The sequence below is a fragment of the Triturus cristatus genome, chromosome 8 (genome assembly GCF_964204655.1).
Source record: "Triturus cristatus chromosome 8, aTriCri1.1, whole genome shotgun sequence".
Taxonomy (NCBI): Eukaryota; Metazoa; Chordata; class Amphibia; order Caudata; family Salamandridae; genus Triturus; species Triturus cristatus.
In genome coordinates this window covers 687,166,429-687,185,403 of record NC_140591.1, presented here as the reverse complement: position 1 = coordinate 687,185,403, position 18,975 = coordinate 687,166,429, and the positions used below count along the sequence as shown (strand labels likewise).

At 41.4% G+C, this 18,975-nt stretch overlaps 1 long non-coding RNA gene and 1 other non-coding gene across 2 annotated transcripts in view; both read right to left on the bottom strand.

Moving 5' to 3' along the window:
- Window positions 1–288: 288 nt before the first annotated feature.
- On the bottom strand, window positions 289–395 carry LOC146802541 (U6 spliceosomal RNA). The gene has a single exon (XR_014968114.1). It is a non-coding gene; the product is annotated as a U6 spliceosomal RNA (small nuclear RNA).
- A 3,455-nt stretch (window positions 396–3,850) lies between these two features.
- LOC146802540 (uncharacterized) overlaps window positions 3,851–18,975 on the bottom strand; it is a 237,645-nt gene continuing 222,520 nt past the window's right edge. The window contains exons 3-4 of the long non-coding RNA XR_014967414.1: window positions 12,108–12,163; window positions 3,851–5,385 (exon numbers count right to left, since the gene is read on the bottom strand). This is a non-coding gene — a long non-coding RNA (uncharacterized LOC146802540). The remainder of the gene's footprint in view (window positions 5,386–12,107; window positions 12,164–18,975) is intronic.

Here is an 18,975-nt window from a genome sequence, read left to right as displayed (position 1 = left end):
CATGGCACAGTAGCCAAGAGAGGGAAAAACAGAACCGGAAGAGGAAGAGGCAAGCACTCAGCCAGCACCCCCAACCACCAGGACAGAACACGCATACCGGAAAAGTGAAGCAAAGCCACAAAGCAGAGATTCGAAATACTGCCAACCCATGACACTGTGACAGCGATATGCAGGACTCAAACCCAAGTCCTGAGATAGCCTCGATAACCAGAGGCACAAGACCAACCAAAGAGCCAAAGCTCCTGGTTCATGGAATCCGAGAAGCCCCAGAAGCAGGACAAAACAACTGCATACATGGAACGCTTCACGAACTTGCGTGTCATCCTAGCGCAGGGGCCATGCAAATCTTCTCTGTATCGATCCAAATATAGCATATGTGCTGCCGAAGCGAGCACTTTTCACAGCCCCGGCATGGGTGTTCTGTCATACCCTGCCCCTTCACCAACCACAGAAGGAACACAAAAAAGTGAGACGACCGGCGTCTCAGAGCAGCAAGAGCGGACAGCGTACATCAAACACCACCACAAAAGAAGAGCCAGAAAGAGTTGCCAACATATGACACTCAGACAGCGAGTGCGGGAATCGAACCCCTGGCCTGTGAGAGCCCCAAAACCAGAGGCACAGCGCAAGAAAGGCAGCAAACGCACGACAACACACAGAACATTACGCATGTGTATTGACCGAGTAGGACACCAGAGGCACCGAGGCCTCACAGAACCTGCGTATTCGGAAAGCGCACGTTCACCACTACAGGAATGCTGGCGCTGAATAACAGATGCTTAGGTGATACCCAACTCAAAGGTACTCATTTCATCGACCCCAGACAGAAGAAAGGACCGAGCGGACCCGCCGGGAACTGAACCCGTGACCCGTGAGCAAGACCAAGGAGGGATGCAAGCGAGGACGGATTGGGGAGGAGGGACCTGGCAACGAGCGCTGCGCAAAAGCCGCCAAAACAGCGGGCTGAATCAAGTCCAGAAAGGACTGCAGGGCAATCGCGTCAGGAGGAGCCTGGGAGGGCAGGACATCCCCATCATGGACATCCCCACCATCCAGTACGCCCAGACTGCATGGAGCAAGCAAAGACACACCAGGAATAGCGAGACAATACGAAAGAAAACCCTTGGCGCCCAAAAAGGCAAGGAAGGCGGGAGAAACACCTGGCGGGACACGCCCCCAATGAAGCCCCGTCCCCGGGACAACGAGCCGGCCCACAGCCGCGAGGATCAACAGCGCGCAGCCAGCAACGCCGCCGACCCCGAAGCGCTCCCAAGCCGGAAGAGTGTACCTGGACGCAGATAAGCATGCGTCTCCCAAGGCCGCCCCGGCGCATAAATCCTCGCGCCGGAGCCGCACAGCGGCCCACAGTCGGACCGAACCCCGCAGAGCCGCCGCCTCCCCCAACGCCACGAGGGGCAGGGGGGCAGGCGAATACACGGCTCGGGGCAGGAGTCGTCAACAGGGTCTGAGAAATGTAAAGCACCCGCCCGCAACTCTCGGAAGTCAAAGCTCCGTGCAGCTGCCGCCCGCAGAAAACAACGAAAGGCGGGCGGCGAAGGGAATGCCACATACAAGGGAACCGGAAACACAAGCCCCCCCGCAAACCCCCCCTTACCTGAAAACCCACGGCTCGCTAAGGCAGAGCCTCACCGGTACAAGCACAGCAACCGCCACACACACCGGGGGTAACAAGTAGGGGAATCAAAACAAGGTCCATGCCCCTAGGGTCCGCTAGAGCAGGACCTCCAACCCTGGACCCACGCACCTGCTACAGTAGGCACCACTCACCTGATGCGCTCTGGAGAGAGTGCAGAACAAAAAAAAACAGGCTGATGGGTTGGGCCGGCCCGCCTCTTATAGGGGTCATAGGTGTAATGGGGCGGCCATATTGGGAAGGGATGGGAGGCATGGGATGCTGACTTTTTGTTTTGGAGGGTTCTGTTGTGGAGCTGAAGCTCACTGTGTTAGTCATGTGGCGAGGAAGACTAACGAGGAGGTAATTGACTTTATGGGAAGTCTGGCAATCACAAGTCACATTGCAAGTCACAGCGAAGTTATGTGTCTTTATAATCTAACTTTGCCTTCAGCCTCATTTCACTATAGGGTCACAGAGCTGCTCAGTGAATCGAAATGTTCTTGTAATTTACAGCAGGCAGTACTTCACCCCAGATATATTATTACTGTAATATAATCATGAGCAGGGTGAGACATTACTTCCCACTAAGTAATGTACATGTAGGACATAGTATCCCAGCTGTACACAGTCCGGATACTCTGAATCCCAGGAGTTAGGTTGTAGCCCATAATTTCTGTAGACCTGACCAAGACTGACAAAGGGTGCTGCTATTAATTTCAGCAGTTTGCTTCATTTCTGCTTACGGTTTGCTTATAATGACTATTCTAATCCAGGCTCTGTGCTGACAATGCTTGGATAGAGTAAGGCAAGGCCATTGCTTAATTTGTTAAAAAAAACATAAGTGCCTGTGCTCGTGCCAGGATGCCACTGCAGCTTGCACTGCACATTACCTCTGCCACACTGCCAATAATGTCAGAGGGAGAAATCAAAAGCAACCCCCAGATCAATACTGAAGTCTAAATACGTCCAAACGTACAAGTAGAACGCTTGTTGTTTTTGACTAGATCTAAACTGTTCTCTAGCGTATTCTTGCTTCACAAAGATCCCTTCTTTCTCAAAGGCTTCTCGTGAGCCCAGAGTTTATCAGTTTTGTGGTCAGCTGATCACCAGCTCCTCCATCTTGTTCGTGTCTCTCACCAGGGACCAGTTGAAAAGGCATGTAACCTCCATGGCGACACTCCCTGTTACGTGTGTTGTTACTCAGTAGGCTTTAATTACAGCCTACCGCACTATGGGGCATATTATCAAGCCAGGCGATAAAATTATCGCCGCTTTAGCGGCAGAAAACTGCCGCTAAAACGGCGATAATGGTCTTGATAATATGCCCTATGGAATTCCAATTGAAGCCCATGTTAGATGTCCTTAACATCTAACATAGGCTTCAATTGGAATTCCATAGAGCACATTATCAAGCCCATTATCGCCGTTTTAGCGGCAGTTTTCTGCCGCTAAAGCGGCGATAATTTTATCGCCTGGCTTGTTAATATGCCCCTCTTTTCTCAAAAAGCTTTGTCCTTGTTGTAGGCTGGACAAGTGCTCTACTAAACTTTTTTTAAAATTTTTATCGCACAGGCGCCGAACGCATTTGCAATGCAATATGTCTGAATTTGCGAGTGTTTAAGCTAATTGCATTGTAAATGACAATGCCTTATATTTATCTGTTTTGAAAACAACACATAAATAAAAGGCATTGTCATTTACAATGCCAAGAGCTTAAACTCTCGTAAATGTGAGACCTATTGCATTGCAAATGCTTGTTTGGTTTACGTCCTCCAAGATGGGCATCTGTCGTCTTGGAATGGTAAGTAAAAAAAAACACACATGATGCATACTTGTGCATCCATGATGACACATGTGCTCACTTACATAATGCAGTTCTTTTTATGGTTTAGCTTTGTGCTGTTCATCATTAGAAATATCTACATTCTGTACACCATTGGCAAAATATATTTTTTTCTCAACAATAATACCACGAAGCAAAGGGAAAGCCTTAAAGCAAACTCTATTTTCATTGTCAATGCGTCAACGCTTGCTGTCTGGTGTTTTCAAGGAAATGATGAAGGCAGCGAAGGCAGAACAGGGCCGGAAAGCTTTCAAAAAGGCTTGGTACAGGCGACTGCTCTGAACACATTTAAATTGAAGTCAATATGATAGTCCCTTTGGGTCATAAAAACCGCATTCACTTAAAAAACGAGCATAAAAAAAACTAGATATAGCTTTGAAATACCTAATTTAATCACTGCACGTGTGCCGCAGGCTCCTGGCTACAAAGGTTTTGTATAGAAAAACGCATTTTGCCATCAAGGAGTTAGCTTTCATAACGTGTCACAGACTTTACAAAAAAAAACTCCACCTAGATTGACAGAGAACTATGTTCAAAAATGCAATATGGGGGTTATGATAAAAATATTCTTGAAAGGATAAACGAGAAGACGGTGCAAGCCCCAGGCGTTATCTTCTTCGGTTCCTTCGAGCAACGAACACCTCTTTCTAGCATGTTGATCGAATCCTGTGGTGAGCATAAACAGTTACTTCTTCTGAGCTAGGTGTCTGATTCCTGTAATCTTCATTGTAAAGTGTGATGTTGAATACATACCCTCTGACTTCACAAGTTTTCTTCAAAGCAAATCTTATCTGTGAAAAAATGGCTTCCTGACAGTGGCGGATTAATACAAAATACAAGTCACTGCCTTGCTTCTCACTGTTATCGGAGTACAGGGTCTTACCGGTGAGAGTAGTAAGCGCAGGCACTCATTAAATGCTCTTTTAATGCAGCTTGACTTTGCTGCGCATAGCTTAAGACCAGTTGGAGTGGATGGTACCCCACAATAATTAATCATGTCACTGTCCTTGTTAGATCCAGTAAAAGTTTCAGTAATTTAGTTTGGACTCCCGGGGTTAAAATTGGCCCGGAGAGGGGAGCTGCTCCCCATTTACAATGTGGGTGGGCCCCGGAGAATCGGGCACCGGGGGCCAAAATTGATCAAGGGGCTACAATATTATTTTCAATAATATTTTGAAAGTGTATATGCGTATTAGTGCTACTACAATGTGAGTTCATAGAAAGGCCATTATATATTTCTTTAGATATCGTTGGTACCGCAGTACTACCTAGAAACTACAGCACTAGTACAACCGTACTTTGCGATGGTATAAAAAAAAGGTGATTGGCTAGAAACACAGCCTAACACAGGAAACTGATGTTTGTTCCTCCTACTCATCATTTCTCTTCAGAACTTCAAAGCGGAAGGGGGTGTCCTGTGTTGTTCTGAGAGTTTGTGAGGCTCAGTTAGATGTGCTGGTTCAAATGGCAGAGCAACAAAATCCTGGCCATCATGAGCAGCAGGAAGAGAGAGAGTAAGAGAAGGGAGTGCTGGCAGAAGAAGAGGAAGAGAAATAGGAGGAGGTGGCTCTGCAATTGTTTACGGTGTCACCAGGGGAGAAGAAAGTGATTACTCCCCTGGTAACATGTAACCTGTGCAAGAAAGTGATTTTCCGAGGTACAAGGCAGCAATATTCTTTCGGGACCATTGGTATGAAAAAACATCTCCTATCTATGCACTCCGGAAGATGGCCATGTGCGAAAAGGAGGTGGGAGTAAGAACTTGAGGAGATGGCTGCAGGAAGTTCATCAGTAACAAGGCAGGTGGACTTTGCAGGACCTTCCACCTTTGCAGTCTCCACAGCAGCTGCACCACCATCCAGAACATCTTCTGCCATATCTGTACCTCCTGCTGGTACTGCTGTGCCTGTGGACATGTTGAGGCAAGACAGAGACATAGTTGAACGGTGTGCTACTACCAAAACGTATTGCCTGGTGTGCTACAGAGTCACAGTGGCTGGGAAAAGAGAGACGCCAGCATTGTTAGACAGCTTGTTATTGCTAAAAAATGCCCTCCCCAACATCCTTAGTTCTTTTTCTAACCCTCCCTTTTGCTCCATTATTTATCCTTCCTATCTGTTTTTTTAGTTGGTCCTGTTGACCTGTTAGGAAAAAATAAAAATACGGAAATAACATTTAAAAATCAGAAAAGAAGAAAAAAAATTGTTGTTTTCAGACCCAAATATTTCTATCAATAAAGAGCTTGTGCCATTATTAACAATATCTTTCACATGTAACTTAAATATATAAAATGGCCAAGTAGATAGGAAAAAAGGTAAGAGCATGGTACATTTCACATAGTAGAATCCATATATAACATGACATTTTATAAACTCAATATTAGTTATATCCACATTTACGTTTTTGTTTCATGTGTTTCTCAGACTGAAGGAAAATTATTGTTACATAGGTATTTCATGACATAATAACTTAACAGGTGAAGATGATCTTGTTGTTGAATTGATCATGAAATACTAGGGTTAAAACAAATTATTGGATTGGGAAAAAACACACAGATCTAGTGCATGTCCAGCTGTTTCCACAAATATAAAAAATAATCCTATATATAGGAAAGAGAAAATACAGATAAAAGCTTACAGTAGACTTCCTCAAATGTCATCAACCATGCGAGGTCACATAATTACATATCTACTGAATTTTGTAACGTCTGCTCTAAGATGTATTTGCGGCTTTGATACAATGATATCCTTTGTGGCGGTTACACCCACTCACAGACCCAGTTGGGCACTCACAGACCCACTCAGATGCTCATGCACCCACTTACAGACTTACTTGGAGAGTCACGCACCCATGTACAGACCCACTCAGACTCATGCACCCACTTACAGACCCACTCACACACTCACATAGGTACTCACAGACCCACCGAAACACTCATACACTCACTCACACACCCATACAGTCACCAACCCTCTCAGAGATATATATACTCAGCCACTCACTCAGAAACATACACTCACAAACCCACTCAGATATACACGCATCTACTCCCTCACCCACTCAGATATACATGCATCCACTCACTCACCCACTCAAGGCTTATGCAGTCACTCACTGACCCACCCAGACATTCGCCCTCCCAGTCACAGACCCACTCAGACAGACATGCATGTAAACATTCTCTGGCCCGTTCAGAGACTTATGGTCTCACTCACAAACCCATTGAGACACTCATACACCCACTCACAGAATCACTAAGATACTCATAAACCCACTCACAGACCCATGAAGACACTCAGACACCCATACCGTCACTCATGCAGCCACTCATAGACCCACTGAGAGACTTATGCACCCAGTCAGCGAAACACTCAGAGACTCATGTACCCAGTCACACTCAAAGACCCACAAACCTACTGACAGAACCACTCAGAAACGCATGCTGCCAGTCATAGACCCACTGAGAGACTCACTGATCTACTCAGAGATTCATGCACCACTAAGTTCCCCATTCTGACACCCACTCAAATACTCATGTATCCACTCACAGATCCATTCAGACAGTCCTATACTTACTTACAAATGGACAAAGGCACTCATGCTTCAACTCACAGATTGCGTGAGAGACTTATTCAACCAATCACAGACTCATTTTGACACCCATGCACCCACTCATAGTTGTACTGAGGCAGTCATGCATTTTGTTACAGAAGTATTGATAGACTGATGCACCATCTCACAGAACCTATCAAATACTTATACAGTGAATGAGGGAATTAGTGATACAATGATGCATGCAGTCATTGATTACACTGAAAAAGGAATGCACTGTGTTATAGAAATATTAAGGGAGATGTATATCCTGTTATAGCAATTTAGAGAGTAATGTGTTTAGTGTGTTGGTTATAATCCATTTTGCAGTTATAAGGTTTGAATGTAGTGGTGGCTATTGAATGTCTGCATTTGTTTTGTCATTTGGCAATGTATTCTCGGTGACCATGGCTACAGCTATCATCACAATGCCCAACGTCACCGCAAAAACAGAAAATCGATTTCAATGGTTGTTTTTATACATACTCCCAAGAAAAATATGAATTTAAACTATGCAGTAATAAATCCCTAGTGTCTAAAATACTATAAAATATGTGCATATATGTGTTTTGCACCCCTTAAGAAATGTATGATTGTTGCTGTTACCGGTGTGGTCGTGCCTTTCGGTGTAATCTCAAAAACAGGAAGTAGGGTTTAAATAGTTTTTAGAAAAATATGTGTACAGATATTTTTTAAAGCAGTAATGTGGTTAGTAATGTGTGTATTGTAATAGAATACATTTTTTAAGTTAATATTTTTAATGTTGTGGTGGTCGTTAAATGTCTGCTTTTGTTTTCAGATTTTGCAGCGTGATCATGATCATTGCGACTTCATTTTGGATTTTGAAGATTCCCTCAAAAAATAATTTGAGAAGAAAATGAACTATATTTTGGCCTCTTGGGTGGCTCTGACAAGCGCCTTTGTGTTGAGAGTGCGTATAAGGCAGCTGCAAATAAGACTGTGTGCAGAGTTTCAGGTTGCTTAGAAACACCCTATTCCCTTTGTCATGTAAAGTGAACTCCATCACTTCTACATGTTCCATGCATGTCAAAACGCAGATTGTTGTTATAGATAGAGCCCATATTATGCTTTCTGAGGAAAGCAGAAACCGTTTTATTAACATGTTTCCTGGCTTTGTCAATCTATGGACAGGATTAATTTGACCAATTCCATTTCTATCTTTGGCATATCTTATAGTGCACTAAGACAGTGTGAGGGAAAAGCAAAATCAGTCCTGCAAAGGTTTTCTTCATTAGAATTTCCAGCCCTACCCCAGTCAATGTGCCTAGGTCATTGCCACAACAGTGCACAATCATGAGGTGAGGAGATTGGAAATTCACAGTGGTTTTAACCAAAGGCAACAGCTGATGAAACTGTAATCCTCTCTGGCCAAACCAACTAATCTCCACATTTGGCAAACCCAAGTCCCTGTCAATACCTTTGTTTTTTGCAGCCTCTTTAGCCCAATAGACATAGTTGTGGCCCACAATCCACACTCTAAGCATTTTGTAGTAAGGAGGAGTAGCACACAGAACAGGTCTGCAGCTCAATATCACAGTTGGTACTATGAAAGACAGTGAAAATGCATGTGTGCTGGTGGTTTGAAAAAAACTTGAAATTTGATTCGATGAAGGGAACATGCAGGTGAATAAAAGGAGGTTGTATTTGGAAATGATTGGTAAATAGATGTTTCATTAGCTCTGGTAAATAGAAAAAAATAATAATAATAGTTGGATTTGCTTTACAGTATGTGCAGTAATACAACACCTGCTGTAGTCCATTTTGTAACTAGTATGGTTCTTCTGGAATATGCTGTGAACTTGCAACCTAGTGGTTCTAGTGGGTTTCTATGGAGAATCTGCAGGGGGAGTATTGGGGAAAGGGTGTTAAAGAAATAGGTATTAATTAAAAAAAAAATTGGAGAGGTTTGGGTTAATTGTTTTATATGGTAGCTAAGATTCCCTGGTGAGGATGTTCCAAGAAAGTTTAGTATACTGATAGAAATATAAAAGTATTAAGAGATGTAGGGTTTCCAACTCCTGTTTTGTTTTGCAAATACATTGCGATTATCATGATTACGTCGGGAGTGTTGGCACAAAGGTTTGCATTTGGGGCTACCTGCAAACAGGAGTGACAGGGTTAATATACAGTAGCCATTCAGAGATGCAGTCACAAGGCTGAAATATGAAAGCAATGTTTTTATTTGTTGACTTTTGCGGTATCAGGAAATGCAAAGTTCAGAAGGTTGCCATTTATGGTTGCTTTTTGTATGACAGTGGTGTGCCATTCTTGTGCTAAGTTTTTACAAACCCTGAGAATATTGCATCTATCTAATAAGAGAAAAAAGCCATGTTATCAACAAACTCAATCTTCTTGAATGCTAATGACATTTTTTGTAAGTCAAAAAAAAGATTAATAAAGTATATAGTTATGTCATATTGTAATAAAAAATATTTTGAAATATATATATATACAATTATTTAAAAAGAAAGGGTGATATTTAAATCAATTTGTAAGATGTTTTATATATCTATTAATAGCTAAATAAGACATTGTTTGTCTCAGGTGCAGATGTAATGTCTGTCAAGTTAGTTTAGAATGTGTTTCCATTGAGGTCAATGTTGTATTTCTTTACTGCATTCTGGAAGTGGTAGGAGAAAAAAACTGCTGACTAATGGTTAAACCTAGATGTTATCTTGTAGTATATTATGTTTTATATGTGTATATATGAAGTGCTGCTTATGACTAATGTTTTTATTTGAGGTCTGGGAGTTGCGGTCTAATTTGTTCCATTATAAAGGATGAATACAGCACTCCGTTTTGAAAGTGGAAACTATGCACTATAGCTGTATATGAATTATGAATCTGAATTCATCTGTGCATGGAGGTTTATTGGTAGGGCTGTCTTATCACTTTAAACTGCTACACAAGGGATTCATTTTTCTTAAACCATATTTAACTGAACAGTGAGGTAGGCTTAGCTAGGCCATAGTGCAGGGAGCTAATTGCTTGAAAAGTAAAAGATGCACTTTGATGTTTCAGTGAGCTATATGCACTCATAGAATCCTATGTGCCCAATTATACATCCAGCTTACACCCAGACTTAAATTTGAGATCCCTAAGTAGAAAAGCAGCCAGACACTGAACCACCTAGTGATTTTGGTAGAGAAGCATGCAAATATTCACTCACACTGACAGGCACAACTGATATGTATTTTGTGGTAAGAAGGCAAGTTTCTTACACACTTAAAGAACACAATATTCACTAGTGCACACAGGAGACAATCTATTCAGGCCCTTACAGACACATTCGGACAATCACATATCACTTAAAGAGAGGCAGTGATTTAGTAAAAAATGTACATACATATGGAATCACAGCCCCAGATAGAAACTGAAAAACTCATTCAGATATCTGCTAAACAACTGACACTTTCAGGTTTATCTTGCATTATGTTTCAGGCCTGGTATATGTGAGCTTGGGCAGGTAATTTTACTGGTATAGCTCTCTTATCACTTTAAAGTGCTACGCAAGGCATAAACTGTTATTGTATCAGCTATAAGTGGACACTAAGGTAGGCTGTAGCTAGGCCATAGTGCAGGGAGCTATTTGTCTAAAAAGTAAAAGATGTGCTTGAATGTTTCAGTGAGCTATATGCACTCATAGAAACCTATGTGCCCAATTATACATCCAGCCTACACCCAGACTTATAATCATGACACCTAAGTAGAAAAGTAGACAGACACTGAAACACCTAGAGAGGTAGTTAGAGAAGAAACGGAAGATTCACTCAAACAGACAGGCACAACTGCTATGTATTTTGTGGTAATGAAGGCAGTTTCTTATACACTTAAATACCCCAACATTTACTAGTACACCCAGAAGGCAATCTATGCAGGCCCTTGAATAGACATTCAGACAATCACATATCACATAAAGAGAGGCAGTGATTTAGTAAAAAGATTTACATACACATTGTGAGGGAGGGTCAAGCCCTGAACCTCAACAACTACCTGATGTCAATCTCCCTGGACTACAGGCGGAGCGATAGTGTAAAGGGGAAGTGAAAGACAACCAAAGGGTTAAACCTTTGACCTCTCCTGTGCAGGCAACCAGGGAGCACACCCAACAGGAGAGCCAATCCGCTGTCCAGGACGGCCCTGAAAAGGAGGGCCGACAGGATGAACAGGGGCCGAACCAGGAAGATGCCATACGAAGACTCCTAGATCCAGAAGACGTTACACAACAATGCCAAATATGAACCCAGATCCCGAGAGCAGAAGATGAAGAGGAGTTCGTACCCAATGCCCTGACCGGCGTCAAAGACACCGAGGTTGATGCTCCAGACATCTGGAGCGAAGAGTTGAGGACAACTCAGGAGAACCCTTTGTGCCGCTGCAACTCAGGAGAGTTACGGCTTTGGCAGTAAATGACCAGGAGGGGGAAGGAACGAGGGAGCGAGACATCGTGTGAAAGGAGGAGAAAGGGGGAAGGTGGGGAAAAGCCAGCACACTGTAAGCACCATACCTCTCCCGGGGCAAGTGTTATTAAATATGGCTCCCACGGCGACACCATCCTTTCTCATCTTTGCTGTCCCTGTCTAAGTTGTTTTGGGTGCTGTGCTCATTCGTGTTTTTTTGCTAACCGGCACTACCAGTATATGTATAAAGTGTATTACCTATCCTTAAAAGAAAAGGGAAACCTATGCTCAACACATAGGAGTGCCATCTGGCACCCTCCATATAGTAAATATTCTGCACAGTTTGGATTAAGAGGAAATAACTGACTTCATTTTTTTCTTTCTTTTCCTTTTTATTATTTACCTCCACTTGTCTTATTTTTTTCTTTTATGAAGAATAGGTATTCCCCTATGAAAGGCTATAAGGTAAGAAAAGTCCTGGGAGAAGATCACCCCTCAGTCCTCCCACTTTCTTCTCTACCTCACTCCCAGCAAAATCAGTTTTAGCTCACCTCTTTTTTCGGTTTGGTGGAGGCCATTTCCTAATAAACATAGAAAAGAAGTGCAAAATACTTACCGCCCTCTCTCCTTTTTTTGAGTCTCCTGTGGATATGTCCTTCATCCACAGCCCACCTTGTGAAAGAAAAAAAAGAAGAAGCAGATCAATACCGCAACTGAGCGTCCCTGCGACAGAGAAAAGGAACAAGTCACTGCAGCAACAAAGCATCACCACATCAAGGAAAATAGGGACTCACTCAGTCATTCACATACAAATGAAAAAACAACAAATTAAAGTATAACATGTAAAACCCTTGTCAAGTTTTAAGTTATTATTTTACACCATGTGACTGTCCCCTGAGGTAGGCTGTAGTTAGTCAATAGGATCTGCTCCTTTAAGGTAATGCCTGTGTAAGTAGGTGTATGGGTGAGTGAGATGGTCTGTGATTAACTATATGAGTGAGTAAGTGTGTGAGTAACTGTATGAGCAACCTCTCACTCACCCTTACATGTCACTGAGCAGTTAGGTAGGCTGTTGGTAGTTAATGGGATGGGTGCTAAGTACTTAAAAGTGAACATATGTAGTCTGAAGATTGTCTAAGCTATGTTGCCTCATGTAAACCAACTGTTTAAATAGTTAAATATGTAACGTGGCACTATATAATTAAGTGATGAATGTACTTTTCTATTTTCAGTTTCAGACATCAATATTTAGTTATCTACACAGAATTCACATGCCAACAAAAAGTCAGATAAGAAAAAAACAGCAGCAGCAAATAGAGCATCTTCTTAGAACTAAGAAACAAAAGGGGGATAATGCAGAAAAAATGGTCAAAGAGAAAAGGCTTGCTGGTGAGAAGACCAAGACATTTCTTTAAATTATTTGTGCACAACTGAAAAAATACAAAAAGAAGTAAAAAAAAAAGAAAACTATAACATTGAGTACTAAAGCACAACAAGTCTCTGATTTAAAAAGTAAGAAGTCATTGAGAAAAGGAGAGCCTTTAAGCAGAAGGCAGAGACAGTTCAAGGAACTCAGAGGTAAGGTGTTCCGCGCTAGAGTAATTCAGAACTTGTTACATCTCTGAAGAAGTATAAAAGAAGAACACAAGCAATCAGACAAAGAGAATATGTTGAAGGTATAGTTGATGAGGTGTTTGCTCTGCAGAGGAAACTATTTATCTTGGTCTTAATCCGAATGAGGACACTGGACAAAATGGTGTTGTCTATGAGGAGACAGAGACAAAACAAAGACTTGTGAATAGAAGTAACTTTTGCGAAGTTTTAAGTGGTGAATGGATACATACTTCAAGTAGTGAACCTTTCTTTAATGAAGAAGTCTATTTACAAGACAACACATTAGTGCATGCAGTTGATTAATCTGTACAATGTTATGAGATATAACATTTTTATTCCTGTTCCCAAGGAAGTAATGGTACCTAGAAATTTAGAGGAAGAGATTTCTGAAGAGATGCAAGGAAGGCGTAGATGTGCCCCTGTGTACAAATGGAATTGCAGTGTTGTTTGTAGTACTCATCAAATATCAATTGATATATTGAGAAATGTCCGCTGTATGTTTGCTACCAGAAGTTTAAAACAGAAAATACGTACTTTGCAAGGATTAGATCCATGCAAAGTAAGAAAGCATACTAATTTACAAGGACACTCACTAGCATGTCTGTAAAAAAAAGTGTGTCAAAGAAGCTTTCATTATTTTCAAATGTTAGGTGTACACCATGCAACAATGAGAACTTTTGTTAGAAAATTTTATTATGTAAAATATCCTCCTCTATTTTTAAGAAAAATGAATAGAGCTCCTTTACATGGTAGTTTAGTAGGAAGTAGTAAAGGTTTGTGATGATGTTGAATTTTGTTTTTTTGGACAGGAACAGGAGTGTAGTGTAAATGAAGAGTTGGTAACAACAGGAGTTGTGGAGCAGAACAGCTGTATTAGTGTTGGTAATTTTGTAAAAGTGATTACAACATTTAACACAGTTTCTTCAGAGCGACCAAAATGTGTTTGTATATGTTGTTGATGCACTCACTACAAAACTCAAACACATAATGTTGATTTGTACATTAAAACTGAAAAGAATAATAATATTAAGTGGTGAGAATTTGCTGTTTATTTATTTGTAGAGAGAAGATTTGACTTGTACACCCAACAGGTTATATGTAAGTAATGCTAGAATAAGTTAGAGGAAAACACAACAACTTAGAAATAGTACCTGTGCCAGAAGTACTTAAAAGTTTGAAGGTTTATGAATCCATATCAATACAGTCTATACATCCATTTCAAGCTATAGTTTGCACGAGCCAAAGAAAGGGAAATTACTTCCAAATATGCTCCAGAAGGGTCTCAAAGGTAGAGTTGAATACTTGCCATTAGATTTTAAGGAAAGTATTGAAGCTATAGGGGTACAGAGAAATTTGAAAGAGGGACTTGTAATTCTAGTAAATGGTGAACCGACCAAGAGTTGAAAAAATATGGCAAGAGTTAGTAGATGATAGCAAAGTTTAAAACGCAACTTCGTATCTGGCACAAAATATCATACACTATGAAAATGCAGAAATTCTTCAATATATCACACATCTGGAAGACAGCACATCATTATCAACAGGTCAGATTGCAAAAGTGGATTGAAGCAGAGTTGAAGAAATGTATGAACATTACAGCATCAATCCCCTACATTCAAAAGAGATTGTTGGTGATGCTATTGATCTATATTAACTAAAAGAAGCAAAAGGAACTCCCATAAGTGTATGGGGATTTTTTTTAGAAGCTTACAGTTTCCCTCCGCTATTTCCTACTGGAGTAGGTGGTAGGTATGATGATCAGTCTGTACAAATGTCTGCGGCTGAGTTCAGATCTACTAGACTTTATTCAGAAGATCCTAGATTTTGTCAATGTATCCCTTATATATTTCATCTATTATTTGAAAGTGAATTGTCTTCATTGTCTTATGGTGTAAACCACATTTTGAAAACAGGTGTAAATCTGCAAAATATATCTACAAGAGAATATGTTGAGAAAATCTATGGAAAAGAGGAACAACTAGAATACAACTTGATTAATCTCATGGCACGTCAACGTGGGACCAATGAATATTGGTATCGTTGTCACAGTGAACTAAAATGCACGTTGAGAAATTTGGGATCACCTACAGGGTTTCTAACACTCAGTTGTGCTGAGTATAAATGGGATAACCTGCTTCAATTCTTGTGAGAGGCATATTCAAAAATAGAAGATATTGATCTAAAGACTCCTACAGAACTCTGCTCAATGGACCCTGCAAACGTTCGCAGATATTTTAACCACAAATTTCAAGCCATGATGACTTTCATCTGCAACAGGAGCAATCCACCTGTTAATGATTTCTTTTGGCGCAAGAATACCAAGCCACAGGTGCTCCATATATTTGCATGCTACTATGGGTAAAAGATGCTCCAAAGTTTGGAACAGACACTAATGAGTCTGTGTTGTCTTTCATGGAGCAATATGTCACTTGCAACATCCCGGATGAGAGTGAATGAAAATACTGTTGGAGAAAATATAGATCGAAAGGAAAATTTTATACAAAATATTGTTTGGGATTTCCAAAACCTGTGATCTCAGAAGGAAGAGTTAATAGTTTTTTGTCTGTAGCCAGACATACTCTCTCACAGAAATCACCAAAGAACACATACAACCTCAGAAGAACAGAAGCCTCAAAATATATCAATGACTACAATCCTGTGATTTTGAAGATGTGGAATACGAATATGGATCTACATTTCTTTGCAGATAGCTCAATAGCTGTTGCTTGGTATGTCACCTCTTATACAACAAAGTCAGAGAAAACCAAGTTAAAAATGATGTGGGAGGAGATTTCAGCAGAAAAGAGTTTCACAAAGAAATTGTTAAGTTTTAGTTTGAAAATGCTTTCTCACAGAGAGATAAGTTCTTATGAATGTGCAGACCAGTTAAGCTCAGCTAGCTTGTTTTCTAAATCTAGAGGAGTTCTATGGGTGAATTTAGGGCTTGCTAATACTCATAAAAGAGTACTCAAGTCTTTTCCTGAAATCCAATATCTTGCAGAATTTGAGCCACACAGTACAGATATTCTGAAGACTATATGCTGGAAATGTACTATGCAAGAAAGAGTCCTTATCAAGAAAGGATGTGTCTGTATGAAATACTTCAACATTATACATACAGAAATAATGTCAGTGATACATATAAACCACATCTATGGTACACAAGTGGTCAAGCTGTAACTGGAAAAAGCTTCTTGATTAAAGTACTGACAAGTTATCGCCAGAAGACAACAGATTCAAATTTGTCATGTTTAGTTACAGCACCAACAGGGTCAGCAGCACACAATACTAAAGGAGTTACCCTTCACTGATTATTAATGCTGCCTGTTGAACATGATAACAAATTAGAATACAACAAATTATCTGGTGATGCTTGTCATGAAGTCGGAAGAGTATTAAAGAAATAAATGCTACTAATTATTGATGAAGTCAGCATCACATCCAACCTGATGCTAGCCTTTATACATTTAAGTAAACAGCAAATATTAAAAACTGTCTATGATGTGCTTTTTGGAGGAAAACACTTAATAGTCTTTGGAGACCTGCTACAACTAACTCCAGTCATGGGACAACCTGTTTTCAAGACACAACTACATAATGAAACTAGGAATTCACTAGGAAGTATTGGAAATGTAAACATTTGGGAAAACTTTGAATACAAAGAGTTAATCATAAATAAGCGCCAAGCATCAAATATAAAATATGGAGATACAGTCAATCAGTAGTCAATCAAAGCTTTATTTCGACATGTGATGTCATAAAAGCACAAAATACATAAAAACAATTACAAATTCATTTTTAAGACATGTCGTAAGAAAAATCCAGTTAGGTAATATACAATAAATATCTAAAAATGTATTAAATTTTACAGCTTTGGGAGTTAAAAAAAAAAAAAAAGATAAAAGGATTTAGCTGGAGCTAATAAATCTCTGTCTCATTAGCCATGCCCAACCTAGGAATTTGGCCACCCCACAAACTATGGTAGTGTTTGTAGAGGTTTTAAGGATTCTCATAGCATCAATGTGATCCCTTGTTCCTAGGAGTAAACAAACAGGCCTAAGCCATTTCATTCTAGGTAACAAATAGGCTGGGCATGCGAAGAAAAAGTGAGAGATATTTTCAATAGTGCCAGAGCAGAATGGACAGTCTGGAAGAGTCTGTTGGGGGGGTTTCCACTTGCTAGTACGATCACGTAGCGGGAGTGTCCCGAATCTAAACTGAATAAAAAGAGATCTATCCTTAGGCTTAGTGATGAAATCAAGGTAAGGTTCTAAAAGAGGAGTAAGTTTGTGCTGGTAAAAAATCTCAGTCAACCTTCCAATATTAGGATCTCTTTGTTCCGAAGCATCCACCCATGCCCAGAAAGCTCGTTTGGCTTCCTCCTTTGATATTAGTGCCCCCACGGGCCGATCAGACGTGAGGCCGATTGCGACCAAAAGTTTTTTAGTATTTGTGACCCACTCAATTTTATGAGCTCCTTGCATATTCATAACCTCCCTGAGCCCATCGACATAGTTAGAAAGCTCAGGGGTGCACCACAGCCGCGCCCAGTATAACAGAGGGCGAAGGGTGGCTAGATCTCTAATTGAGCGCCTGCCAAAGTCGCTCAAGAGTGGTTTGGTTGGGGTACCCCTAGGGAGAGATACAAGTTCTCTAAAGAACTTGTTTTCGTGGGTCACGAGTGAGTCGACACAGCTGAAGCCCCATAGTTCCGCGCCATAAAGTGTACTACCCACCGCCTTTGCGGCATAGATGTTTAATACTGGGGCAATGGGTTTAGTGGTAGAGGCCCGGAATTCCTTTCCCAAGGCTCCAGTTACCCGTTTAAGATTAAGTGCCATTTTATCTATGTGAGGCTGCCATTTGAGCCTGTCAGAGATTCTGATTCCCAAGTAATCAAACTCCCTGACACGCTCCAGAGGTTTCCCATCTAGGGTCAGAGTGGAGCCGGAGGATCTTGAAGGATTGAAGTAGAGGAGTTTGGTTTTGGCTGTGTTGATGACTAGACCTCTCTGCTCGCAGAACAAAGAGAAGCGCTGTAAAAGCTTCTGCAGTCCTGCCGGTGTTTTTGAAATTAAAAGTGTGTCGTCCGCAAAAAGAAGGGCGGGGACTTTGTCACCCGCCAGAGCGGGGACATCCGCTTCAACTTCGAGCAGGAAGGAGACCACGCCATTCACAAACAGTGTAAAAAGTGTTGGTGCCAAGACACAACCTTGGCGAACCCCTCTGTTTACTGGTATTTTATTGGTTTTCTGGCCCTGGGTCCCCCATCTAATACAAGCGAAGTTCTCTTTGTGCATTCGAATAAGGAGTTTCAAAATGTAGGAGGGGATTCCCAGCTCCTCCAGAATCAGCCACAAGCGGTCACGAGGGACCAAGTCAAAGGCGGTCTTAAGTTCGATGAACGCAAGATATAGAGCGCCCTTACCGATAGTTACCGTCTTCCAGTAGAGAAGCATTAGCCTAAATGCTTGATCAATTGTACTGGTACAAGCCCTAAAGCCCGCCTGGAACTTTGTTAAGATCCCTTTTTCATCCACCCAGGAATGTATCCTCTCCAGGAGAACCCTACTGACTAGTTTCTGGCCAGAGTCGATAAGGCTAATTGGGCGATAATTCGCCGGGTCTCCCCTGGAGCCCTTCTTAAATATGGGGATTACTTCTGCACCTTTCCAAGACTCAGGCACCGGAGATCCATTCAATAAGCCATTGGTAAAAATTGTAAAAAACATAGCCCAGCCCTCGGTGTTAGCTTTAAAAAGGTCTCCCGGGATGCCATCTGGTCCTGGAGCCTTGGCGGATACAATCTTGTCAATGGCAATTTGAACCTCTTTCTCCTCAATCCTTGGAAATAAAATAGGGTCGGGAAG